This window comes from Cynocephalus volans, chromosome 2 (assembly GCF_027409185.1).
Source record: "Cynocephalus volans isolate mCynVol1 chromosome 2, mCynVol1.pri, whole genome shotgun sequence".
Classification (NCBI taxonomy): domain Eukaryota; kingdom Metazoa; phylum Chordata; class Mammalia; order Dermoptera; family Cynocephalidae; genus Cynocephalus; species Cynocephalus volans.
In genome coordinates, this window is record NC_084461.1 from 204349803 (window position 1) to 204377101 (window position 27299).

Here is a 27299-nt window from a genome sequence, read left to right on the forward strand (position 1 = left end):
CCACCGTGACTGCTCAGTTGGCCTCTAGTGTCTTGTGTGTGTGGTTGCCTCGGGTCTTGGGCTTCTCCGGGGATCCACCTTTCTGGTCAGCTTGTACTCTGCTGGGCTGGTGGATCACGCACCACAGGGTGTGTGATCTCTGTTGAGCTTTCACTTTCTGTACAGGACTTCTCCCAGTTCCGTGTGCTCTGGCCCAGGCTGTTAGATCGTGCAGTGGCGACCCCACCGGGTGTGTGGTTTCTGTCGAGTCTCCGCCTCCCTGGCCGCACGTCTCCCCCCTCTGTGCACACTGTGCTGGGCTGGGGTGTGTCTTCTGCACCCCTCGTCTATCAGCTGGGCCTTCAAGACCCTGCTCAGCACCGCCTCGCCCAGGAAGTCTACCAGGTTTCTGCTAGGCACAGATGACCGGTCTCTCTGGGTGCCTTTGTAGCACTGTGTAGATCTTTCTTGGGTCTTGTTCACCTTTGTATCCCCCCGGTATAAACCGAGTCTAGTGCCCGCCTGCAGCCTGCTCTCCGGCAGGTTCTAGCGGACCTGGGAACTCTCCTACCACACTATTCCCAACCAGAAATTCGTTAGGCTTTTTTCCAAACTGGTGGTCGCAGAGATGGTATCTGCCTCCCAGTAACAGGAAGTTTACCGGGGCCGGAGTCCAGGGTGTGGTGGAGTGACAGTCGGCCCGCCCGTATTTCCTAGCCCTCCCAACACTGGTCGGGACGCCCCACACCCCCAGCCCCGCCAGAGAACCGCGGAGGGAGTGGGAGAGGAGGCTGGCCCGCAGGGTCCGGAAAGCCCCGCGCCAGGCCAAGCAAATGGGCTCAGTGATGGCCGATCAGGGCGGAGCTGCCCGCACCTGGGAAAATGGAGGCAGCACTGGGGCAGTGAGTGGCCTGGTGGTGCAGGCGGGAGCCGGGTGAGCAACCACCCCCCGAACAGAGCTGTGCCAGGGATCACTCACAGTGCTGTGCCAGGTCGGGCGCTCGCTCTGTCTCTGGTTTGTTGCCTTCCGTGTTCTCGGCGCTGCCGCCTCGGGCTGTTCAGTCGCGGCGCCGCTCGGGCGCTCCCAGGAATCTTCTTTAATGCCGGCCTGAAACCTTGAATCCTGGATAGGGCAGCTGGCCGCCTTCAGTGCGGCCCCAGCCTCCGGGATCCTGGCTGCATCCACAGCAGCCCTGGCGCCGTGTTCCCTGTTTCAAGACTCGCTTTTGCAGCTAAGAATCAGTTCTTTTCCTGCTCCACACTTCAAAGCTGTTGCCTATAAATGAGGCAGCCTCTCCTGCCGGGGGCAAAGTGGCGTTGAGCCCCCACGACCGGCCAGCAGCAGCAGTCCTCCCTTAAGAGATGGCCAGAGGAAGGTCCACAAGTTTCCCGGCTGCCTGAGGCCCAGTGGCCACCTTTTCCACCTCAGCTACTCCGCGCCAGCCGCCGCAGCCGCCGCCATCTTGAAACTCCAGATTTGTATTATCTTTTAATTCCATTTTCCATGAACCTTTTGAAGTACCCTTGCATAATGTTTGATACAGATATGTATGTATGTATATATGTGTATACATAGATATAAATATATATATTCCCTAGTTCTGTTAAAGATAAAATCCATTACCAGTTCATACTGATACTCTCAATTTAACTCCAAGACCACAGTGTTTTTGCCTAGCTAGAGCTCATTTTATTTGTGTCCTATCACCTTGCTGAAGCCCACTGTGGTGTAAGCCTGGTCCCCTTTAGCTGGGGTCCCAGAGCCTGCATGATGACATAGGTCTTTGAAGGCCTGTTCCAGAGGCCCTGAGGGCTCGCTCATGTACAAAGGATCTTTGCCACTTGATAGCAGTCATCCCTCGATATCCGTGCGGGATTATTTCCAAGACCTCTGTGGACATCAAAATTTGCAGATGCTCAAGTCCCTGATATAAAATGGCATAGTATTTTATATAAATATGCACATCCTCCCACGTACTTTAAATCATCTCTACATTACTTATAATACCTAATGCAATGTAAATGCTGTGTAAATAGTTGTTATGCTGTATTGTTTCGGGAATAATGACAAGAGAAAAAGTCGGTACATTTGGAGTATAGATACAATTTTTTTTCTGAATATTTTCGATCCATGGTTGGTTGAATCCATGGATTTGGAACCCATGGATATAGATGGCCATCTGTATTTTTCAACTAGGGCTCAGACTCCAGATTGGGCTTCATACATCTTTCCCAGAGGTGCTCACATGACATGAAAGGTGCAAGCCAATACTGGTGCAATCTGTAGGGTAACACAAGTGACCCAAAGGGAGGTCAAAGGCAAGTGGGTCCATGGGAAAAAAAAATTCTTTAGGGAAGACTGAGAATTCCAAACTGCTTAGGTCTCTATTATCCTCTAGATCTCCTTTACCATTGGCATTTTTCCCTCTAGCTTCCTCCTTCTCCTCCTCTTCCTTCTCCAAGCCTTGGGACTTGACCTAACCCTCCTACCTCAACTTTCCTCCCACCTGGCAGAATGACGTGTTTGTTCCCCTAGACCGGTACATCAGTCAGGAAAGGTTGGGGCCCAGGAAATGCTGTTGAACTGAAATATGCTTGAGCCTTCTTCTTCATTTGCCATTGAAGGAGAAGGCTAGACGTATGTTTGTTGGTGATGGGTCTTCTGAAAGTATTAAGTAAGGATGGGGATGGCCATTTCCATGAGGTCAGGGTTCCCAACTGTCATGGAACCTCGGCATTCTTTCTCACTCTTCTGCACATCGTATGAATTGAAAAGAAAACAAGCTAGTCAGGAATAGAATATTGCAGGAAATTATGTTTTATATAGTATGGATCTTTACAGTTTAAGAGGTACATGCCTATGCCTTGTCACTTCCAGTCTTCATGACATTGGAGGGAACTGGAGCAGCCACGGTCCACCCCCATTTTACAGATGGGGAAACCAAGGTACAGAAAGTATAATCGTTTTGTCTAAGACCCAGCAACTTGTAGCCCTTTCCATCATTTCAGCATGTAGGATGAATGTTGGGGTCATTGTTGACACAACCCAAGGTCTTCATTCTTCTATTTATTCATCCAGCACCATGTCTGGTTAGTGCCAGGCCCTGAATCAGGGACTGGATCTGGGGTTGCAAGTGAAGAAAGGAGCCCTGGTCTTTACTCTCAGTCTTGTACCCGCAGACTCTGAGCCTGTCATGCAGGGGCCAGTTGCCTGAACTTTGGCAGAAACTCAGACTCACTTTTTTTCCCCCAGGAAGATTTTCTACAAGTGTAGAAAGAAAGTCAATTTAATTAACTGTCACAGATTGTTTCCGGGAACATACTGGTTAATTTAAGACTTCCTGTGCAACCTCACCTTCCACTACCCAGTTCTCGAGTGCTGACACAGCTTTTAGCTGTGTATGTAGCCATGCAGACAGGTCCTCACCTGCCCATATGTGGGGTTGCAAGTGCCCCCCAAACAGTGTTCCTGGCAGCTGCCCCCATTCCAGGGCAGCGGAGAATATGGAAGTCATTCTGGCTTCTACCCAGAATGACAAAGAAGGAAATCCAGGGTCATGGATCCTTTAAATCTGTTCTACAGCTTTACTGGATGCTTACTACATTCTAAGCATTTTATGTTCATTATCTCATTTCATCCTCAAAATAAACCTTTCTTTTTTATTCCCATATTTGAGATGAGGAAACCAGGGTTTAGAAGGTTAAGTAGGTTGGCCAGGATGACACCTACTAGGTAAGTGGAGACTTTGCTCATGCTGTCACTACTGTGCAGTATCAGGTGTTAATTATGGTGCTAAGAAGAAGCATCTAGAAACAGGCAGTTGCCTTGACAGCACTGTGACTTACAAGAATATTTGAAAAGAGGGTAGACAGAGGTACAACACTTGGTGTTCTATCTTACCCCATGTCTTCATGGGTTGGGCAAGGGCTATACTATCTTTTGTTCTTCAAAAAAAAATTCAGTACGTGACACAAAAATTTTGGCTGCAACATTACCCCATATTTTTACCCTGTTCTATCTTAGACTTTAACAATGACCAAATTTGAACAGTGTTTAATGGTGTCTAAGGTGCTTATGCATGTGTCATCCCATTTGATGACAACCTAGGGAGAAAAGTAGTTATTATCCCCTGGTTACAAATGAGAAAGCTGGGGCTTGTCTCAGTGTGGTGGCACTGCTAGTGGGTGGCTGAGCTGAGATCTGAACCCGATGCTGTCTGGCTCTGTATCCTGTGAAATTTCATGACATCCCTGGAGCCTCCCTCTTAGCTTTGGAAGCAGTGCCTGTCATCCCACCCAGCAAGCCTGTCCCTCCCACATCTCCCCTGGTTTGGATACTGCCCTGTGCCACTGGGAGATCTGTGAGTGAGCATCCTCCCAAGTGAGGGCAGATCGGGAAGGTTGGAGGTAGTTCCCCTCTCTCTGTTCCTGCCTGTTAGCTTTATTCAGGAGAAACCATCTCTTGCCTTGCTTGCCCCTCTTCAGGGTTGGGCTCTGCACATGTGTAGCAGGAATGCTGACTCTGGAGGTCTTCCAGAAAGCTAGTCTTGTTCCTTTGTGATCAGGCACTTGCCAAACACTGCAACGGTTGGCAAGGTCAGCTACACACGCTCACTAGGCTTATCAGTTATCTACTGGTGAAAACAACGAGAATGATTTTATTATTGCTCCCACTTTCTGTCAGATGGGAATTCAGAAAGGGCTTAGCTGTACTGTTTCAGCTTGGGCTCCTCAGGGGGCTGCCGTTGGGTGGTGGCTGGGGCTGGGATGGCAGGGGCTGGTGCATCTGGGGCAGGCAGGCATTTCTCTTTCTTCATGGAGTCTCAGGGCTTCCACTTGGCTGTTTCCACATGGGCTAGCTTGAGCATTTTTACTGCATGGTGGCCTCAGAGCAGCTGGAGTGTGTAGCTGGTGGCTACTTTCCTCAGAGCGAGCATCCCAAGAGAATAAGGTGGACATGCGTGGACCAGAACTAACCCAGCAGTCCTGCTTTAATCACTGGAGCCAGATTTGAACTAAAAGTTGTTTTTACCCTCTGAATCAACCACATTGAGCCCAGGAATTAAGTCTCCAGTTGTCTTGATTTCTTAGGCTTTTTGGCTGCAAGTAACAAAAACCTTCTCAAGCAACTAGAACAGGAGGGGTAAAGGCTTTCTTGTTAGACCACAGAATGGTTTTATCAAGCCCGCAGTTGATACTCTTTCCCCATTTCTCATGTCTGCCTCTCTCCTTACTTTCCTCTGTAGTCCAGTGTTTTCATTTGTTTTATTTTGTTTTGTTTTTTGCTCCTTGGGCCACATGACAGAAGATGGCTGCTGCCTCCAGCTCCTGAGTTAGTGGGTTACATGTCTAACCACTGCTACCTGCAGAGGCTGTTAAGCTCTATCTGAACCCAATTTCTATGAAGGAGAATTTGATTGGCTCCATTTTGGTAAAGGATCAACTTCTGGTCCAATCAGAAGTTGGGTCTGGGAGTTGGATCTAGATCAGAAATGACTGCCCAGGGGTAGTTTCAAGATGGCGGCGGCTGCGGCGGCTGGTGCGGAGTAGCTGAGGTGGAAAAGGTGGCCACTGGGCCTCAGGCAGCCGGGAAACTTGTGGACCTTCCTCTGGCCATCTCTTAAGGGAGGACTGCTGCTGCTGGCCGGTCGTGGGGGCTCAACGCCACTTTGCCCCCGGCAGGAGAGGCTGCCTCATTTACAGGCAACAGCTTTGAAGTGTGGAGCAGGAAAAGAACTGATTCTTAGCTGCAAAAGTGAGTCTTGAAACAGGGAACACGGCGCCAGGGCTGCTGTGGATGCAGCCAGGATCCCAGAGGCTGGGGCCGCACTGAAGGCGGCCAGCTGCCCTATCCAGGATTCGAGGTTTCAGGCCGGCATTAAAGAAGACTCCTGGGAGCGCCCGAGCGGCGCCGCGACTGAACAGCCCGAGGCGGCAGCGCCGAGAACACGGAAGGCAACAAACCAGAGACAGAGCGAACACCCGACCTGGCACAGCACTGTGAGTGATCCCTGGCACAGCTCTGTTCGGGGGGTGGATGCCCACGCGGCTCCCGCCTGCACCACCAGGCCACTCACTGCCCTGGTGCTGCCTCCATTTTCCCAGGTGCGGGCAGCTCCGCCCTGCTCGGCCATCACTGAGCCCATTTGCTTGGCCTGGCGCGGGGCTTTCCGGACCCTGCGGGCCGGCCTCCTCTCCCACTCCCTCCGCGGTTCTCTGGCGGGGCTGGGGGTGTGGGGCGTCCCGACCAGTGTTGGGAGGGCTAGGAAGTACGGGCGGGCCGACTGTCACTCCACCACACCCTGGACTCCGGCCCCGGTAAACTTCCTGTTACTGGGAGGCAGATACCATCTCTGCGACCACCAGTTTGGAAAAAAGCCTAACGAATTTCTGGTTGGGAATAGTGTGGTAGGAGAGTTCCCAGGTCCGCTTGAACCTGCCGGAGAGCAGGCTGCAGGCGGGCACTAGACTTGGTTTATACTGGGGGGATACAAAGGTGAACAAGACCCGAGAAAGATCTACACAGTGCTACAAAGGCACCCAGAGAGACCGGTCGTCTGTGCCTAGCAGAAACCTGGTAGACTTCCTGGGCGAGGCGGTGCTGAGCAGGGTCTTGAAGGCCCAGCTGATAGACGAGGGGTGCAGAAGACACACCCCAGCCCAGCACAGTGTGCACAGAGGGGGGAGACGTGCGGCCAGGGAGGCGGAGACTCGACAGAAACCACACACCCGGTGGGGTCGCCACTGCACGATCTAACAGCCTGGGCCAGAGCACACGGAACTGGGAGAAGTCCTGTACAGAAAGTGAAAGCTCAACAGAGATCACACACCCTGTGGTACGTGATCCACCAGCCCAGCAGAGTACAAGCTGACCAGAAAGGTGGATCCCCGGAGAAGCCCAAGACCCGAGGCAACCACACACACAAGACACTAGAGGCCAACTGAGCAGTCACGGCGGGAGCCATACCAAATTGGCAACCACAGCAACATCCTAGTTAGTCATTAGTCTCAAACCGGTGGACTGTGAAACCCCCTGCCACAATGAATAAACACCAAAAAAAAGACACCAGAAATACAAAAAATCAAGAAAGTACACCACCAAAAGTTAATAAATCTCATACTCTAGATCCTATAGAACAAGAAGCCCTTGAAATAACTGACAAGGAATTTCGAGTGATAATTCTAAGGAAACTGAATGAGATACAAGAAAACTCAGCTAGACATCATGATGAAATGAGGAAAAGTATACAGGATCTGAAAGAGGAAATATACAAGGAAATCAATGTCCTGAAAAAAAAATGTAGCAGAACTTGCTGAACTGAAGAAGTTATTCAGCGAAATAAAAAACACAACGGAGAGTTTAACCAGCAGGCTTGTCGAAGTTGAAGAGAGAACCTCTGAACTTGAAGATGGGCTGTTTGAAATAACACAAGCAGACAAAAAGAAAGAAAAAAGAATCAAGGACATGGAAGAAAATCTGAGAGAGATATCAGACAACCTCAAGCACTCAAATATCCGAGTCATGGGTATTCCAGAAGGGGAGGAAAATGGAGATTCCATTGAAAACATATTCCACAAAATAGTGGCAGAAAACTTCCCAGGTATAGGAAAAATCACAGATCTTCAGATCCAGGAAGCTCAGCAATCTCCAAACGTATTCAACCCAAAAAGGCCTTCTCCAAGACATGTCATAGTCAAATTGGCAAAACTCAGAGACAAAGAGAGAATCTTAAAAGCTGCAAGAGAGAAGTGTCAAATCACCTATAAGGGAGCCCCAATCAGGTTAACATCAGACTTTTCATCACAAACCCTAAAAGCTAGAAAGGAATGGGATGATATTTTCAAAATACTAAAAGACAAAGATTGCCAGCCAAGAATACTCTACCCTGCAAGGCTATCCTTCCGAAATGAGGGGCAAATAGTATATTTCTCAGACAAACAAAAACTGCGGGAGTTCACTACCACAAGACCACCCTTACAAGAAATCCTCAAGGGAGTACTGGGTTTGGTTCCTGAAAAATAACTACCACTGCCATAAAAACCTAAGAAAAATCTAAACCCGCTAGTACAATAAAAATGGCATTCATGAAGAGAAAACAAGCTAACAAAAACACTATCTACAACCTAAGGAACCAACAAACAAAGAAACCAAACAGTAAATCAGAAAGCAAGGAACAAAAGACACCTAAGACAACCAAACAACCAATAAAATGCTAGGAATAAATCAACACCTTTCAATAACAACTCTTAATGTTAAAGGCTTAAATTCCCCAATTAAAAGACACAGACTGGCTGACTGGATCAAAAAGCAGGACCCAACTATATGCTGCCTACAAGAGACCCACCTCACCCATAAAGATTCACACAGACTAAGAGTGAAAGGATGGAAAAAGATTTACCATGCAAACAGAAAAGAAAAACGAGCTGGAGTGGCTATTCTTATATCTGACAAAATAGACTTTAAACTAAAAACCATAAAAAGAGACAATGAGGGACACTACTTAACGATAAAAGGACTGATCCATCAAGAAGACATAACAATCATAAATATGTACGCACCCAATGTTGGAGCAGCCAGATTTATAAAACAAACTCTATTAGACCTAAAGAAGGAAATAGACACTAATACCATAATAGCAGGGGACCTGAACACTCCACTGTCAATATTAGACAGATCATCTAGGCAAAGAATCAGTAGAGAAACACAAGATCTAAACAAGACTCTAGACCAATTGGAATTGGCAGATATCTACAGAACATTCCACCCAGCAACCTCAGAATATTCATTCTTCTCATCAGCACATGGATCATTCTCCAGGATAGATCACATATTAGGTCACAAATCAAGTCTCAATAAATTCAAAAAAATTGGAATTATCCCATGTATCTTCTCAGACCACAATGGATTAAAACTAGAAATTAATAACAAACAAAACTCTGGAAACTATACAAACACATGGAAATTAAACAGCATTCTACTTAATGACATATGGGTCCAAGAAGAAATCAAGCAGGAAATCAAAAAGTTTATTGAAACTAATGAAAACAATGATACATCATACCAAAACCTGTGGGATACTGCAAAAGCAGTACTGAGGGGAAAATTTATTGCATTAAATGCTCACTTCAGAAGAATAGAAAGATGGCAAGTGAACAACCTAACACTTCACCTTAAAGAACTAGAAAAACAAGAACAATCCAATCCTAAAGTTAGCAGACAGAAAGAAATCATTAAGATCAGAGCAGAACTGAATGAAATTGAAAACCAAAAAACAATTCAAAAGATCAACGAGTCAAAAAGTTGGTTTTTTGAAAAGATAAATAAAATTGACAAACCATTAGCATGGCTAACAAAAAAAAGAAGAGAGAAAACTCAAATAACAAAAATTAAAAATGAAAAAGGCGATATTACAACTGATTCATCTGAAATACAAGGAATCATTCGAGACTACTATAAACAACTATACGCCAACAAATTTGAAAATCTGGAGGAAATGGATAAATTTCTGGACACACACAAGCTCCCAAAACTGAACCGTGAAGACGTAGAAAATTTGAACAGACCAATAACAATAAAGGAGATTGAAGCTGTTATCAGAAGGCTCCCAACAAAGAAAAGCCCAGGACCAGATGGATTCACAGCAGAATTTTACCAAACATTCAAAGAGGAATTGACACCGATTCTTTACAAACTATTCCAAAAGATTGAAACGGACGCAAATCTCCCAAACTCATTCTATGAAGCAAACATCATCCTGATACCAAAACCAGGTAAAGATATAACCAAAAAAGAAAACTACAGGCCGATATCCTTGATGAATATAGATGCAAAAATCCTCACTAAAATACTAGCAAACAGAATACAGCAACACATACGAAAAATTATTCATCACGATCAAGTGGGATTCATCCCAGGGATGCAAGGTTGGTTCAACATACGCAAATCAATAAATGTGATACACCATATTAATAAACTCAAACACAAGGACCATATGATCATCTCTATAGATGCTGAAAAAGCATTTGATAAAGTTCAGCACTCATTCATGACAAAGACCCTCTATAAGTTAGGTATAGAGGGAAAGTATCTCAACATAATTAAAGCCATATATGCCAAACCCACAGCCAATATCATCCTGAATGGGGAAAAGCTGAAAGCTTTTCCTTTAAGAACAGGCACTAGACAAGGATGCCCACTCTCACCACTCCTATTCAACATAGTGTTGGAAGTACTAGCCAGAGCAATCAGAGAAGAGAAGGAAATAAAGGGCATCCAGATTGGAAAAGATGAAGTCAAACTGTCCCTGTTTGCAGATGACATGATCCTATATATCGAACAGCCTAAAACCTCTACAAAAAAACTGTTGGAACTGATAAATGATTTCAGCACAGTAGCAGGATACAAAATCAACACACAAAAATCAGTAGCATTTCTTTTCTCCAATAGTGAACATGCAGAAGGAGAAATCAAGAAAGCCTGCCCATTTACAATAGCCACCAAAAAAATAAAATACTTACGAATTGAGTTAACCAAGGAGGTGAAAAATCTCTATAATGAGAACTACAAACCACTGCTGAGAGAAATTAGAGAGGATACAAGAAGATGGAAAGATATTCCATGCTCTTGGATTGGAAGAATCAACATAGTGAAAATGTCCATACTACCCAAAGTGATATACAAATTCAATGCAATCCCCATCAAAATTCCAAAGACATTTTTCTCAGAAATGGAAAAAACTATTCAGACATTTATATGGAACAATAAAAGACCACGAATAGCCAAAGCAATGCTGAGCAAAAAAAATAAAGCTGGAGGCATAACACTACCTGACTTTAAGCTATACTACAAAGCTATAATAACCAAAACAGTATGGTACTGGCATAAAAACAGACACACTGACCAATGGAATAGAATAGAGAATCCAGAAATCAACCCACACACTTACTGCCATCTGATCTTCGACAAAGGCACCAAGCCTATTCACTGGGGAAGGGACTGCCTCTTCAGCAAGTGGTGCTGGGATAACTGGATATCGATATGCAGGAGAATGAAGCTAGATCCATACCTCTCACCGTATACTAAAATCAACTCAAAATGGATTAAGGATTTAAATATACACCCTGAGACAATAAAACTTCTTAAAGAAAACATAGGAGAAACACTTCAGGAAATAGGACTGGGCACAGACTTCATGAATACGACCCCAAAAGCACGGGCAACCAAAGGAAAAATAAACAAATGGGATTATATCAAACTAAAAAGCTTCTGCACAGCAAAAGAAACAATTAAAAGAGTTAAAAGACAACCAACAGAGTGGGAGAAAATATTTGCAAAATATACATCTGACAAAGGATTAATATCCAGAATATATAAGGAACTCAAACAACTTTACAAGAAGAAAACAAGCAACCCAATTAAAAAATGGGCAAAAGAGCTAAGTAGGCATTTCTCTAAGGAAGATATCCAAATGGCCAACAGACATATGAAAAAATGCTGAACATCACTCAGCATCCGGGAAATGCAAATCAAAACCACACTGAGATACCATCTAACCCCAGTTAGGATGGCTAAAATCCAAAAGACTATGAACGATAAATGCTGGCGAGGCTGCGGAGAAAAAGGAACTCTCATACATTGTTGGTGGGACTGCAAAATGGTGCAGCCTCTATGGAAAATGGTATGGAGGTTCCTTAAACAATTGCAAATAGATCTACCATACGACCCAGCCATCCCACTGTTGGGAATATACCCAGAGGAATGGAAATCATCAAGTCGAAGGTATACCTGTTCCCCAATGTTCATTGTAGCACTCTTTACAATAGCCAAGAGTTGGAACCAGCCCAAATGCCCATCATCAGATGAGTGGATACGGAAAATGTGGTACATCTACACAATGGAATACTACTCAGCTATAAAAATGAATGAAATACTGCCATTTGCAACAACATGGATGGACCTTGAGAGAATTATATTAAGTGAAACAAGTCAGGCACAGAAAGAGAAATACCACATGTTCTCACTTATTGGAGGGAGCTAAAAATTAATATATAAATTCACACACACACACACACACACACACACACACAAACCGGGGGTGGGGGGAAGAAGATATAACAACCACAATTATTTGAAGTTGATACAACAAGCAAACAGAAAGGACATTGTGGGGGGGGAGGGGGGAGGGAGAAGGGAGGGAGGTTTTGGTGATGGGGAGCAATAATCAGCTACAATGTATATCGACAAAATAAAATTTATAAAAAAATAAAAAAATAAAAAAAAATAAAAAAAAAAAGAAATGACTGCCCAGCCCACCTCTGAGGGTGGGGGCAGTTCCAAGTAGGATTGTTAGATTTAGCAAATAAAAATACAGGCTACGTGGTTAAGTTTGAATTTCCGATTCAAAATCAAATAAATTGCAGGTCATGTAAATAAATTTTCAGTATAAGTATATCCCAGGCAATATTTTGGACATACTTATGCAAAAAATTATTTTTTGTTCATCTAAAATTTAATTTTAACTGGGCCTCCTGTATTTTTTTTCTTATATATTTTAGCTTAGGACTTGAGATATATATGTATGTATCAATCATTCAGTATTTTATCTGGCAACTCTAGTTCCAAGAGGACTAAACAAATTCCACATAGATGTCTACTTCGGTTGATAACCCCTTCTTGCTTCTTCAGAAGCTGTCAGCAGTAGTCTTAAATACATATCCCCAGAAGGCTTTATTTTTCATAGTAACACTTACCGTATTTACTATGTGCCAGATCCTATTGTAAGCACTTTACATGGATTACTTAATTTTATCTTTACAACAAGCCTAGGTGTGGTGTTCTATTTATTTATTGTCCCTGTTTTAGGGATGGCAAAACAGGTGTAGAGAGGTTAAAAACGCTTGTCCAAGATTTCACAACTAGTAATCTGCACAGCCAGCTTCAAGCCCAGATCTGGCTAAGTCCAGGGCCGTTGCTGTTAGTTACTATACTCTCCGGACTTCCTAGTTCCCACAGAAGCTTTGAAGATAAATGCGTTGGAATTAGAGGTTCATCTAATTTATCCTTTGTCTGCTCTGAGGATCCAGTTGTCTAGCTGCTGGGTAGAAAATGAGAGAAATATATGAAAATATCTACTAGGACTCTTCCTGGTGTTTCTCTCAATCCCATATTGCCCAATTCTTAAGTATCGTGCTAAGATGTTATGATCAGATTGTGTGTGTGTGTGTGTATGGGGGGGGAGAGAGAGAGAGAGAGAGAGAGAGAGAACCATATCCTTCATAATCTGGGTCTAGCCATTGCTGGGTTGGAATATCCTCTCAGCCGTAATGATAGTGGAAAATCAAGCCCCCCCCCATCACAGTGTGATTTTTAAAATTACTATTATGGTAAAAAGCACAACACATAAAATTTATCATCTTAACTATTTCTAAGTGCATAGTTCAGTAGTGTTAAGTATATTTACATTGTTGTGAAACAGATCTCCAGAATTTTTTTTATCTTAGAAATCTGAAACTCTGTAGTCATTAAACATCTCCTCCTCTTTCCTCCTCACCGCAGACCCTGGTAATCACCGTTCTACTTTCTGTTTCTATGAATTTGACTGCTTTAGATACCTCGTAAAAATGGAATCTTATAGTATTTGACTTTTCATGACTGGTTTATTTCATTTAGCATAGTGTCTTCAAGGTTCATCCATAGTGTAGCATGTGAAAGGATTTCCTTCCCTTTTAAGGCTTACTAATATTCCTTTTTATGTGTATAGCACATTTTTAATCCATTCATTCCTCAGTGGACGTTTGCTTCCACCTCTTGGCTATTGTGAATAGTGCTGCTATTAACGTGGGTGAGCAAATAACTCCTCAAGGCCCTGCTTTCAATTTGTTTGATTCTTTTGGATATATACCCAGAAGTGGGATTGCTGTATCATAAGGTATTTCTACTTTTAATTCTTGTAGGAACCTCCATACTGTTTTAAGTAGGGGTTGTACCATTTTACATTCCCACCAACAGTGTTGCATAGTTTCCAATTTCTCCACATTCTGGACAATACTTGTTATTTTCTTTTATTTGTTTGTTCTTGTTTTTGTCTTTGTATTTGACAAAGATTTAGTAAATAAAAATACAGGCTAGTAATATAAGGATATGAGGTGATATCTCATGGTTTTGATTTTCATTTCTCTGATAATTAGTGATGTTGATCATCTTTTCATATGCTTGTTGATCAATTGTGTATCATCTTTAGAGAAATGTCTATTATAATTCTTTGCTCATTTTATAAAAAATTTTATTTTGTCAATATACAATGTGGTTGATTACTGTGGCCCATTACCGAAACCTCCCTCCCTCCTCCCTCGCCCCCCTCCCACCCAACAATGTCCTTTCTGTTTGCTTGTCGTATCAACTTCAAGTAATTGTAGTTGTTATGTTTTCTCCCCCCCCCCAGTTTTTTTTTTTTGTGCATGTGTGTGTGAATTTATTTATTTATTTTTAGCTCCCACCAATAAGTGAGAACATGTGGTATTTCTCTTTCTGTGCCTGACCTGTTTCACTTAATATAATTCTCTCACGGTCCATCCATGTTGTTGCAAATGGCAGTATTTCATTCGTTTTTATAGCTGAGTAGTATTCCGTTGTGTAGATGTACCACATTTTCCGTATCCACTCATCCAATGATGGACATTTGGGCTGGTTCCAACTCTTGGCTATTGTAAAGAGTGCTGCGATGAACATTGGGGAACAGGTATACCTTCGACTTGATGATTTCCATTCCTCTGGGTATATTCCCAGCAGTGGGATAGCTGGGTCATATGGTAGATCTATCTGCAATTGTTTGAGGAACCTCCATACCATTTTCCATAGAGGCTGCACCATTTTGCAATCCCACCAACAATGTATGAGAGTTCCTTTTTCTCTGCAACCTCGCCAGCATTTATCGTTCATAGTCTTTTGGATTTTAGCCATCCTAACTGGGGTAAGATGGTATCTCAGTGTGGTTTTGATTTGCATTTTCCGGATGCTGAGTGATGTTGAGCATTTTTTCATATGTCTGTTGGCCATTTGTATATCTTCCTTAGAGAAATGCCTATTTAGCTCTTTAGCCCATTTTTTAATTGGGTTGCTTGTTTTTTTCTTCTAAAGTTGTTTGAGTTCCTTGTATATTCTGGATATTAATCCTTTGTCAGATGTATATTTTGCAAATTTTTCTCCCACTCTGTTGGTTGTCTTTTAACTCTGTTAATTGTTTCTTTTGCTGTGCAGAAGCTCTTTAGTTTGATATAATCCCATTTGTTTATTTTTCCTTTGGTTGCCCATGCTTTTGGGGTCGTATTCATGAAGTCTGTGTACAGTCCTATTTCCTGAGGTGTCTCTCCTATGTTTCCTTTAAGAAGTTTTATTGTTTCAGGGTGTATATTTAATTCTTTAATCCATTTTGAGTTGACTTTAGTGTATGGTGAAAGGTATGGGTCTAGTTTCATTCTCCTGCATATTGATATCCAGTCTTTGTCAAAGATCAGATGGCTGTAGGTGTGTGGGTTGATTTCTGGATTCTCTATTCTATTCCATTGATCAGTGTGTCTGTTTTTATGCCAGTACCATACTGTTTTGGTTATTATAGCTTTGTAGTATAGTTTAAAGTCAGGTAGTGTTATGCCTCCAGCTTTATTTTTTTTGCTCAGCATTGCTTTGGCAATGCATGTTCTTTTGTTATTCCATATAAATGTCTGGATAGTTCTTTCCATTTCTGAGAAAAATGACATTGGAATTTTGATGGGGATTGCATTGAATTTGTATATCACTTTGGGTAGTATGGACATTTTCACTATGTTGATTCTTCCAATCCAGGAGCATGGGATATCTTTCCACCTTCTTGTATCCTCTCTAATTTCTCTCAGCAGTGGTTTGTAGTTCTCATTATAGAGATTTTTCACCTCCTTGGTTAACTCAATTCCTAAGTATTTTATTTTTTTGGTGGCTATTGTAAATGGGCAGGCTTTCTTGATTTCTCTTTCTGCATGTTCACTATTGGAGAGTAGAAATGCTACTGATTTTTGTGTGTTGATTTTGTATCCTGCTACTGTGCTGAAATCATTTATCAACTCCAAGAGTTTTTTTGTAGAGGCTTTAGGCTTTTAGATATATAGGATCATGTCATCTGCAGACAGGGACAGTTTGACTTCATCTTTTCCAGTCTGGATGCCTTTTATTTCCTTCTCTTCTCTGATTGCTCTGGCTAGTACTTCCAACACTATGTTGAATAGGAGTGGTGAGAGTGGGCATCCTTGTCTAGTTCCTGTTCTTAAAGGAAAAGCTTTCAGCTTTTCCCCATTCAGGATGATATTGGCGGTGGGTTTATCATATATGGCTTTAATTATGTTGAGATACTTTCAATCTATACCTAACTTATAGAGGGTCTTTGTCATGAATGAGTGGTGAATTTTATCAAATGCTTTTTCAGCATCTATAGATATGATCATATGGTCCTTGTGTTTGAGTTTATTAATATGGTGTATCACATTTATTGATTTGCGTATGTTGAACCAACCTTGCATCCCTGGGATGAATCCCACTTGATCGTGATGAATAATTTTTCGTATGTGTTGCTGTATTCTGTTTGCTAGTATTTTAGTGAGGATTTTTGCATCTATATTCATCAAGGATATCGGCCTGTAGTTTTCTTTTTTGGTTATATCTTTACCTGGTTTTGGTATCAGGATGATGTTTGCTTCATAGAACGAGTTTGGTAGATTTGCATCTATTTCAGTCTTTTGGAATAGTTTGTAAAGAATCGGTGTCAATTCCTCTTTGAATGTTTGGTAAAATTCTGCTGTGAATCCATCTGGTCCTGGGCTTTTCTTTGTTGGGAGCCTTCTGATAACAGCTTCAATCTCCTTTATTGTTATTGGTCTGTTCAGATTTTCTATATCTTCATGGCTCAGTTTTGGGAGCTTGTGTGTGTCCAGAAATTTGTCCATTTCCTCCAGATTTTCAAACTTGTTGGCGTATAGTTGTTTATAGTAGTCTTGAATGATTCCTTGTATTTCAGATGAATCAGTTGTAATATCACCTTTTTCATTTCTAATTTTTGTTATTTGAATCTTCTCTCTTCTTTTTTTTGTTAGCCATGCTAATGGTTTGTCAATTTTATTTATCTTTTCAAAAAACCAACTTTTTGATTCATTGATCTTTTGTATCGTTTTTTGGTTTTCAATTTCATTAAGTTCTGCTCTGATCTTAATGATTTCTTTCCGTCTGCTAACTTTAGGTTTGGATTGTTCTTGTTTTTCTAGATCTTTAAGGTGAAGTGTTAGGTTGTTCACTTGCCATCTTTCCATTCTTCTGAGGTGAGCATTTAATGCAATAAATTTCCCCCTTAGTACTGCTTCTGCAGTATTCCACAGGCTTTGGTATAATGTATCATTATTTTCATTACTTTCAATAAATTTTTTGATTTCCTTCTTGATTTCTTCTTGGACCCATATGTCATTAAGTAGAAGCTGTTTAATTTCCATGTGTTTGTATAGTTTCCAGAATTTTGTTTGTTATTGATTTCTAATTTTTTAATCAGTTATTTGATTTTGTTGTTGTTGAGTTGTAGAAGTTCTTTATATATTTTGGACATTAATCCCACATCAGATATATGATTTATAAATATTTTCTTCTATTCTGTCGTTTCCCTTTTCATTCTGTTGATTGTGTCCTTTAATGCATACAAGTTTTTAAGTGTTACATAGTCCCATTTTCTAATTTTGCTTTTGTTGCCTGTGCTTTGGGTGTTATATCCAAGAAATCATTGCCAAGTCCAATGTTGTGAAGCTTTACCCCTTGTTTTCTTCTAGGAGTTTTATAATTTTAGGTGTTACATTTAGGTCTTTAATTCATTTTGAGTTAATTTTTGCATGTGGTGTAAAGTAAGGGTCCAACTTCATTCTTTTGCATGTGGATATCCATTTTTCCCAGAACCATTTGTTGGAGAGACTGTCCTTTTCCCTTTGAGTGGTCTTGGCATTCTTGTCAAGGATCATTTGACCATATACTTGAGGGTGAAAATCAAGCCCTTTTCAAAAACACCTACACTAATTGGATATGACAGTGTGTTGTTTTCAAGGCCCAGCTGCAGCTGTCATCTGGGACTGTGGGAAGTTAAATCCAAAAGACAGACTTCTAAGGTTCCTTCTCACATCTCTAGGCTTTGCTAACTAGCTGTAAAGCTCTCTACTTGCAAAAAGAATGATTATGATAGCCTGTGAGAAGGTGGGTGGAGACCAAAAGCAGACACTGAAGTTGCTGACAGAGATTGCTGATAGAATTGCATTTTGAAACTTAGAGTCTCATTTTTAACCTTCCATTAATCCCAAACACATGCAGTCATGGCTCACCCTCGGGATCTGCCTCATCTCTGCCTTTCCAGCATCGACTCCTGCTGATCTCTTCCTCCAGTCACACGCCAGTGACAGTGGGCTCTGTGTGCATCCTGACAGGAGACGGGGGAGATGGGAGTTAGAACTGGGTCCTCAGCTCACTTGTGCTCCTAGATCAGGCGGCTCTAAAATAAATCACCCAGAGGTAACTTAAACTCAGAGGATTAAAGCTTCGGTGGTTTACTCTTGGTTGAGAGTCTGCAGATGGCCGGGGCAGGTGTGCTATAGGCAGTGGCACCTTTGCCTCGAAGGAGCAGGCTAGTGGGACATGTATTCCCACCATGATGACAGAAGTGCAGGAGGGTGAGCAGGAACCAAAGCACCTCAGCTCGAGCCTGCACACCCTCACACGATCCACATTCCATTGGCCAAATCAAGGCACATGGCCCCATCCAATATCAGAGAGGTAGGAAGATAGCCACTCCCCACTCTAGTGGGTGACCCTGCAAAGTCCCATGGCAAAGGCTGTGGATGTGTAATTGCAATTCAGAGAGGGTGTTAAGAATTGTGAAAACTTCTTCAGTCCACCACAGCCTCTAACCCCCCCTCCAATGATCACACCCTCTAGCTTCTTCATCTGTGAAAGAAGGCTGGGCTAGGCAATCTACGCAGTTCCTTCTAGCCTCACATTCCTGAAAATTTGATCAGTAACCAGTTGGAAGAAGAGGAAGGGCAGATGAGACATCAGAGATGACCTAGGCCTGGCATTGGGCTTGACACATCAAAAGGCTCAGGAAATGTCTATTGACTTAATGGCTTGGAGATCTGAGGCTGGGAGGCCAGGGAGCAGGTGATGAAAGCGTAGGAGATGCTAGTGCTGGGCCACAGGTGTTCACTGGCCTTCCTGTCCCTGGGGCCCCTGGCTTTGGAAGCACTTTGGAGTTGCAGTGACAGCATCCAGGCACTCGCTTCCCTTTTTTCCTGCCATCAGTAGTAGATTTGACCCAGTGAGTGTGAGGTCCCTTGCTCCTGAGCCCCAGAGCAGCATGGGAACAGGGCTGATGGTGTGTTCTGGTTCCCACTCCTGGGAGACTTGGAAGGAGCCCGAGTCCCCAGTCAGTCAACACCACCTGTTGCTGAGTTGTTCACATGCTGTAACAAGAAAGGCACCTTCCTTGAATTTTCCATTTTTAGAAAATGGATTTATTTTGCTAGATGCAAGCACAGAAGCAATGTGCTTCTTCTGAATCCTGCAGTTCTCCTAAGTTTGAATTTATTTTGTCTGACAGCTTCCCGAGTCTTTGCCTTCTAGAGTTGGGATTAGGACATTCTTAACTTCTGAGCAGATTCCTGTTGTGCTTCTCCCCTGCTGTGTTCACCTGCATGCCTCACACCTGCCTTTGCAGACCTCTAGACATTATCCCCGGCTTCAGGCTGCAGCCCTCCCACCTCCCTCCTCTTTCAGCCCTGGTTTGTACTTGGTGGCAGCATGTTATTATATACGCATGTTCAACTGCATGGCAGGTCCACTAGCTCATGTTTTCTCTGTTTCCTTCCAGAAAACCCAGCATACCATAAATCAGTGTCCAGAAATTGTTAGCCAGTCACTCACTAGAGAGATGTGTCATTGGTGCCAGGGAAGTTGATGAGATTATCCAGGTCCCTGATAATAAGCTGCATAATGTGGCAGGGGAAGAATCTTCAGGTAGAAAAGGAACTTAAAAGTCATCAAGCCAACCATCTCTCTGTCCATTGACTTCCTATAGTATCTGGGCCCATTGTCACCAGCTTCTGAACAAACCTCTGTCTCCCCAGACAAGCTGCTTGTTCCTTAGACAACTCTGGATATTAGAAAATTCTTCCTCTGAGCTGAGATAGGTTTCCAGGTGACATCTGTCCTTATTGGGATGTCCTCACAGCTGGCCTTATCCTTGCACATGGCTGTACTCTTCATTTTCAGAGAAGGCTGCCTCAGTGTCCCTGTGTGTTATCTATTGCTGCGTAAAAAATCACCTCAGAATTTAGTGGCTTAAGACAACAATAAGCACTGTCTCATAGTTTTCATGGGTCAGGAATTCACCAGTGGGTGGTTAGTTGGGTGGTTCTGGCTTGGAATCTGTCATGAAGGCTGCAGTTTTCCGAAGGCTTGACTGGGGCTGGAGGCTCCAATTGCAAAGTGTCTCATTCACATGCCTGGCAGAGTGGTGCTAGCAACTGGTAGGAGGCCTCGGTTCCTCACCCTGCGGATTTATCCAAAGTGCTGCTTGAGTGTCCTTACAACATGGCAGCTGGCTTTTCCGAGGGAGAGTGATCCAAGAGAGAGCAAGGCAGGAATCAAAATGTGCCTACCCTTGAAGTCACGCTCATTTCCACTATATCATGTTGGTCACACAGTTATCGCTGCTCAGTGTGGGAGGCAAGTGCCAGGCCTCCGTGACCCTCACTGTCCTCATCTGTAAACAGCCCTGCTTGGCTGTTTGAAACAAACCAGGAAGAAATACTTGGTAAACTGTTTTATAAGTGAAAAGGATGTTTTTGAATGTAAGGGATTTTCTAGTAATGAATGCTTAGCTAGCGGGAACCTCCTGTTTAAACCCCATGCTCCTGTTTAACAGGTGCAGGTAAGGAAAGCAGGGCTGGATTTGCCAGAGGATGAGGTAGACATAATTGAGAACTCTTTGGGGAGCAGCCGGACTGTGACTTATTCTTCTGTATTTCAGGAACCTTGTCATGGCGAGACCCCGCTCTACCTACAGGGCCCTTCCGTCGTTCAGTCCAGATGGTGGAGGGGACAGGGAAGGTCACACACTGTTGTTGGGTGCTATGGGGCCCCAGGAGAGTGGGCGATCATGGAGGGACCTGGACCTCATCTGTCTTGTTCATTGCTCTGAACCCAGTGCCTGGCCTGGTGTGTGGCAGGCCCTCAGTAAATGCCATGACCGTATGAACGAATGAATGTACCAAGCAGGGTGCGGTTTGTTTCAGCTGCAGACTCTGTTTTAGGAGTTTGCAGCTGCCCACGGAAGGGGCCCTTGGTTTTGCAGGCTGCTGTTGTGTTTTGACAGTTTAGCTGCCATTTCTGCTTCAGTTGAAGCTTGGGAGGAGGAGTCACTTTTACATAAGATTATTTCATCTAATATTAATGTCAATGCCTATAATGAGGTCACGAAAAGAAGAAGTAGGATTCCTGAATAAATTATATATATACAGACTTCACCATTAGATCTGTGAGCTCATATTGTAATCTGAGCATTTAAATTTGTAATTGGCATTGGTGTGTTGAATTTGGAGTTGTTTCCTTAATTGATTTCTAACTCGTGGCATTTCAGTCTTTTGTTTAACTTGGTAACTGATTTTCTTTTTATGACCATTTTTGCTTGGTGTAGTATTTTATTTGGTATGTTTTTATGCTGCTGAATTTTTAAGCCAAGGGGTCATTTGTGGAAGGAAGAATCTAGTTGCAGGAACATCCTGTAGATTGCAGTTGCACCTACAGAGATTGTGTGATAATTAAAAACACCAAACCTGTCCAAATACCCTGAATTGTTCTGTGTAAGAGAATCTGGATTTATAGACCCATGACTGTACTGTGCTCAAAATAGATCCAGCCCTGTGCCCTGGAGACCCGCCATCTCCTTACTTCTCATTATGAGACACGTAGCGTGTGGCCTCATTTCTGTGTCTGTCTCCCTGGGACTCGAGAGGCCCCCTTTATCACCGAAGTTGTTCAGCCCTACTGTTTGGCATGGCTACATTCGGGATTTTGTTTTTTACTATGGAAATTTTCAAAGTATACAAAAGTGGAGATGTTGTGTAATGAACCACTTGTCCCCAATACCCACCGTCAACAGGTCTCACCATAGGGTCAATCTATGGCCTCCTCTCTTCCACTTAATTTGAAGCAAATGCCAGACATCTTTAATTTTCATTCATAAATATTTCAGTATGTATCTCTTTAGAGATAAACATTTAAAAAGTATATAATCAAAATGGCATTAACTTGCCTAAAAATTTAACAATGATTCCTTAATATTATCAGATATCAAGTCAATATTAAAATTTCCCATTGATTTATAGTTTATAGTTTCTAAAGAAGGTCCATATGTTGCAATTCATTGATATATCTCCTCAGATTTTTGAAATAAACTTTTTATTTCAAAATAATTTCAAACTTAGAGGAAAGTTACAAGAATTATACAAAGAACTCCTACGTACCCTTCACTCAGATCCCCCAATTGTTAATATATTACGTTTGCTTTATCATTTCTTCTACATATTATATTCCCACATATTGTTAAAATATGTTAAAAAATATGTTAAATAGTTAAAAAAAACTATTTAAGAGTAAGTTTCAGACATGATGCCCATTGTCAGAATACTTCAGTGTGTATTCCTTAAAACAAGGACACTCTCCTATATATGCATAGTGTAAACATTGATATAATATTGCCACCTAATTCATAGATCCCACTTGTATTTTGCCAGCTATCCCAGTACTGTCCATTAGAGGCACAACGTCCAATCCAGGATCACACACTGCATTTATTGTGTCTTTGTCACCTCAGTTTCAGTCTGGAACAGTTCTTCCATTTTTCCTTGTCTTTAATGACTTTGACACTTTTGGTGAATACAAGCTAGTTACTTGGTGGAATGTGTCTCCATATGGGATTGTCTGATGTTTCTCTATGTTTAGATTCAGATCCTGCATTTTTGGCAGGGACACCACAGGATGCACTACTGCATTCTTCACAACGGGAGGCACATGATGTTGATTTGTGCTATTACTAGTGGTGTGATTTTATCACCTGGTTAAGATGGTGCTTGCCAGATTTCTCCACTGTAAACCTAATGGATTTTATAATTATTAATAAGTAAGTAGTATTTTTATGGGAAGACACATTGAGACTATGTAAAATTCTATTCTTCAACAAACCTCCATCTGCTGGTTTTAGGAGCCTTTGATGATTCTTGCCTGAATCAGTTATTACTTTAATGGTTGCCAGTTGGTGATTTTCTAATAACACCATTTCTTCTACATTTCTTAGTAGGCATTGTACACTTCTCCTCCATTTATTTATTTATCTTATTTATTTTATTATTTTATTTTATCTGTATGAACTCATGGATTTCTATTTTATCCAGTGTGTTATTATCTATAACTATCATTTATTTTGATGCTCAAATTGTCGCAGCTTTGGCTAGGAAGAGTCCTTTTAAGCTTCTCCTGTGTCCTTTTGACATCCTCAATCACTTTGTGAACACTTCCTTACTTTTTTGGCACAACGAAATGTTCCTGGTTCATCTTGTGCTGGAATCTGCCATTTCCCCAATGAGCCCTGAGGAAAATGTATCTGGAAGCCAAGATCTGGGTGCTAGGTGTGCTCATTGTTACTGGGACATTATTGCTTCCAGGCTGTCTTGGTGGGTAGAGATAGGTTATTCTAACCTTCCCAGTTCCATATTTCCAACTTCCATCTCTAACAGTAAGAGATCTGGCTCCTGTTATCCTTAGTATATTTACTTTTTTGCTCACCCCTTGTTTGTAACTATCTTGCCAGACATGCTGGCCAAATGACCGTGATTCCTGAGCAGCCAGTCATGCTGGTTGACTTTTCTTGACCCTGCTGAACTTGCGGGCCACCTGGCCAAATCCCCCTGCCTTGGTGCCTGGCTGCGCTGGTACTGCTGGCTGCGCTGTCTGAATCCGCAAGGCCTTAGCGCCACCTAGGGAAGGGAAGGGGCTCCCTAATTTCTTTTGATTTTTAGGTTCTCCCTCCTCCCTTTTTTTCCGCTTGCAATTTATTTGTTGAAGAAACTGAGTCATTTGTTCTGTAGTTTCCCACAGACTGGATTTTGTTGATTACATCTCTATAATGTTGTTGGTAATACTGTTCTGTCTCCTTTATTTCCTGTTAACTGATAGCTAGAGGTTTGGGTCAGAGTCAGATTCACTTATATTGGCAAAATGGTTCATAGGTACATTGAAAGTAGGCACCTATTGTCTGGTTACCCCCGCTCCGCCTCTCTCTTACACACACGCGCACGCGCGCACGCACGCACACACACCAGCAGCCATTGTTGATAATTTTTTAGACCTATTAGTTCATTATGGATTGCAAAATGATATTCCATCATTCCTTTTGTAGTTATTAGTGGGAATAATTCTGTAAAGAGATACTTCCCCTCATCAACCATGTGGTTAGCCAGTGGCTTAGTGAATATGGGAATGGCAGAAAAAAGGCTCCGTGCTTTCTTTTATTCACCAGTTATCAAACAAATGGGTTGGACCCTTAGCGGAAATCTGCATACATGCATGTAGAACCGTATCAGACAATGTTTTAATTTTTGCTTCATTCATCAAACATAATTTAGAAAACCCAAGAAAAGTCTATTGCCTTAACTCATATTTCTGCTTCTTGTTTTCTTCCTTGCTGATGTTTTAAGATTCTTTCTTTTATCACTTTTTTTTGTTGTTGTTGTTAAGAGAACTTCCTTTAGCCATACTTTTAGGGTAGATTTGCTGGCAACAAATTCTTCTAGTTGTCTTTCATCTGAGAATGCTTTTACTTTTCCTTCATTCCCGAAGGATATTTTCACTGAATATAGGATTCTGGGTTGACAGTTTTTCTTTCAGCACTTGGAAAATGTTGTGCCAGTTCCTTCTGGCCTCCGTGGGTCTGATGAAATTCTATACCATTCACATTGTTTCTCCTTAGGTAAAGTGTTGCCTCTGTCTCACTGTGTTCAAGGTGTCTTTTTTTTTTTTTTGTCTTTTCTTATGTTTTCAGAAGTTTGGCTCTGTGTCTTGATGTGAATTTCTTTGGTTTCCCCAGTTTGGATTTGCTCAGCTTCTTGAATCTGTGGATTGAAGTCTTTTGCCAAATTGGAGAAGTTTTCAGCTATTATTTCTTCAAGTACTTCTTCTGCCCTGCATTCTTTCTTCTCTTTCTCCTTCTGGGACACCGATGACACAAAAGTTAGATCTTTTGTGTTAGTCCTACAGGTCCCTAGGCTCTGTTCGTTTTTTGAATTTTTTTAGTCTGTTATTTTTCTGGTGTTCAGATTGGGTAATTTCTATTGTTCTAGTCTTTAAGTTAACTGAATTTTTCTTCTGTCCCGTCCTTCTGCTGTTGAAACCATCATTGAGTTTTTTATTTTGCTTATCATATTTTTCAGTTCTAAAATTTCCATTTGTTTCTATATATCTTCTATTTCTTTGCTGAGGCTTTATATCTTTGATAAGACTCACTATTAAACCTGTTATGCACACAGCTACAGGATTTAGGATGAGCACTTTTTAAAACTTTGCCCCCTAATAGGGACAGGAAAACCTGTGTTTGTTGCTTAGCTATTACTTATTTTTCTTATGGGTTGATTTTAGGAATAACACTATTTCCTTGGTATTTTACATATGCTTTACCAAAATGAATTTATAAGACCATCTTGATTATAAAAAAAAAAAAAAAACTTGCACTGAAACACTGTTTTCTTTGGAAAGTAATGGTCTTCGTGATCAGATTAAAGGTGTTTGAAGTTGAATACATTCATTTAACAAATATTTACTGAGCACAAACTATGTGGCCAACACTGTGCTAGCTTCTGGAGATATAGCAGTGAATTACAGAGCCATGGACTGTGCTTCAGATAGATAAAGTGGCAGTCAGAATACAATATGGAAGGAGCAGTGAGGGAGGAAGCCCGAGGGGCGATGGGAGCCTAGCAGGGTATATAAAGAATGTTTCTTGGCAGAAGTGGCATTTCAACTGGCCTGCAGGATGAGGTAACAAATGGGTGATGGGACAGAGAGAGCATGCAGGTGGAGGGAACAGCATGCAGACTGAGGGAACAGCATGTGCACAAGGCAAGCTCAGCCAGGAAACTGGCAGACTGGGAGCATGGGAGCAGCGATCAGGAAGGAGCCAGCTCAGGAAGGACTGGTCAGTCTTGTACAGGAGCAGGGGCTTCATCCTAAAGAGGGGGAGTAGTTGAAGAGTTGTAAGCAGAATGTTGACAGGCTTTGAATGAAGTTTTAGAAAAATGCAGCATGGGAGTGGACTGGCAGGGGCAAGGGCAGATACAGAGAGACCGATGAAGAAGCTGTGGGTGTTGTCTAGGTCAGAGGTGACCATGGCCCACTGCAGGGCTGAGCAGGGCAGCTGGAGTGAAGGGGTGGATGGGGGCATGATGGAAAGGACTTGGAATTCTGCTTGGTGAAGGTCAGGGACGAGACTTCAGCCTGACCAATCTCACAATTCGAAACTGTAATGACATGGAAAGATACTGTGGTTTGTTGTTGCTGTTGTTGCATTGGCAGAAAAAGTGTCACATTCATCCATTTCTTACTTGACATTTTAGACTAAATTTGAGATCTTAAAGCATTTGCCTAATCTTCTGTGACTGACTTTCTACTTAATGATATTAAGAACCACCTTAGACATTGCAGGGTTAGGCACAGTATTCTGACATTTTGGTGGGACCACAAAAAGGGTCTGATGGATTTTTGGGGAGTGATGTAAATGTTGTGGGGTGGTGTTACCCTGTTATTACACTTAGGCACGCGAAGTTGGCAGAACTTTGGGTAGGGCCATTAGGCTGAAGGCACTGTCCTGTGGGCTGTGCTAGATCATCTCCCAGTTTTGTTCTGCTCTTTGTCTAACACTCATGCATTAATTCACTCAGCCAGCACACAGCACATCATCCTGGAGCTTTCTTCATGCGTTACCTCTGAGTTGGGCAGGGACAAGACAGACCAGCTATGTGTGTCATGGAACTTATGTTTTAGCTTCCAAGAGGTGGATACAGATAATGACCAAGTAAACCAAAATGTCATTTCTGGACAGGTACCCCAGAATTCTTCATGGGAGAGCCCAGTTCTAGTTCTGGCTTTTGTGTTTACCAGTTCTATGGACAGGATCACGTGATTTATCTTTTTTTGGCTTCCTTCCCTTTCTTGGCTGTAAAAT

General features: G+C 42.4%; 1 protein-coding gene across 1 annotated transcript in view; it reads left to right on the plus strand.

Moving 5' to 3' along the window:
- OSBP2 (oxysterol binding protein 2) overlaps positions 1-27299 on the plus strand; it is a 179635-nt gene that overhangs the window by 17184 nt on the left and 135152 nt on the right. The gene's annotated exons all lie outside the window — the stretch shown is intronic.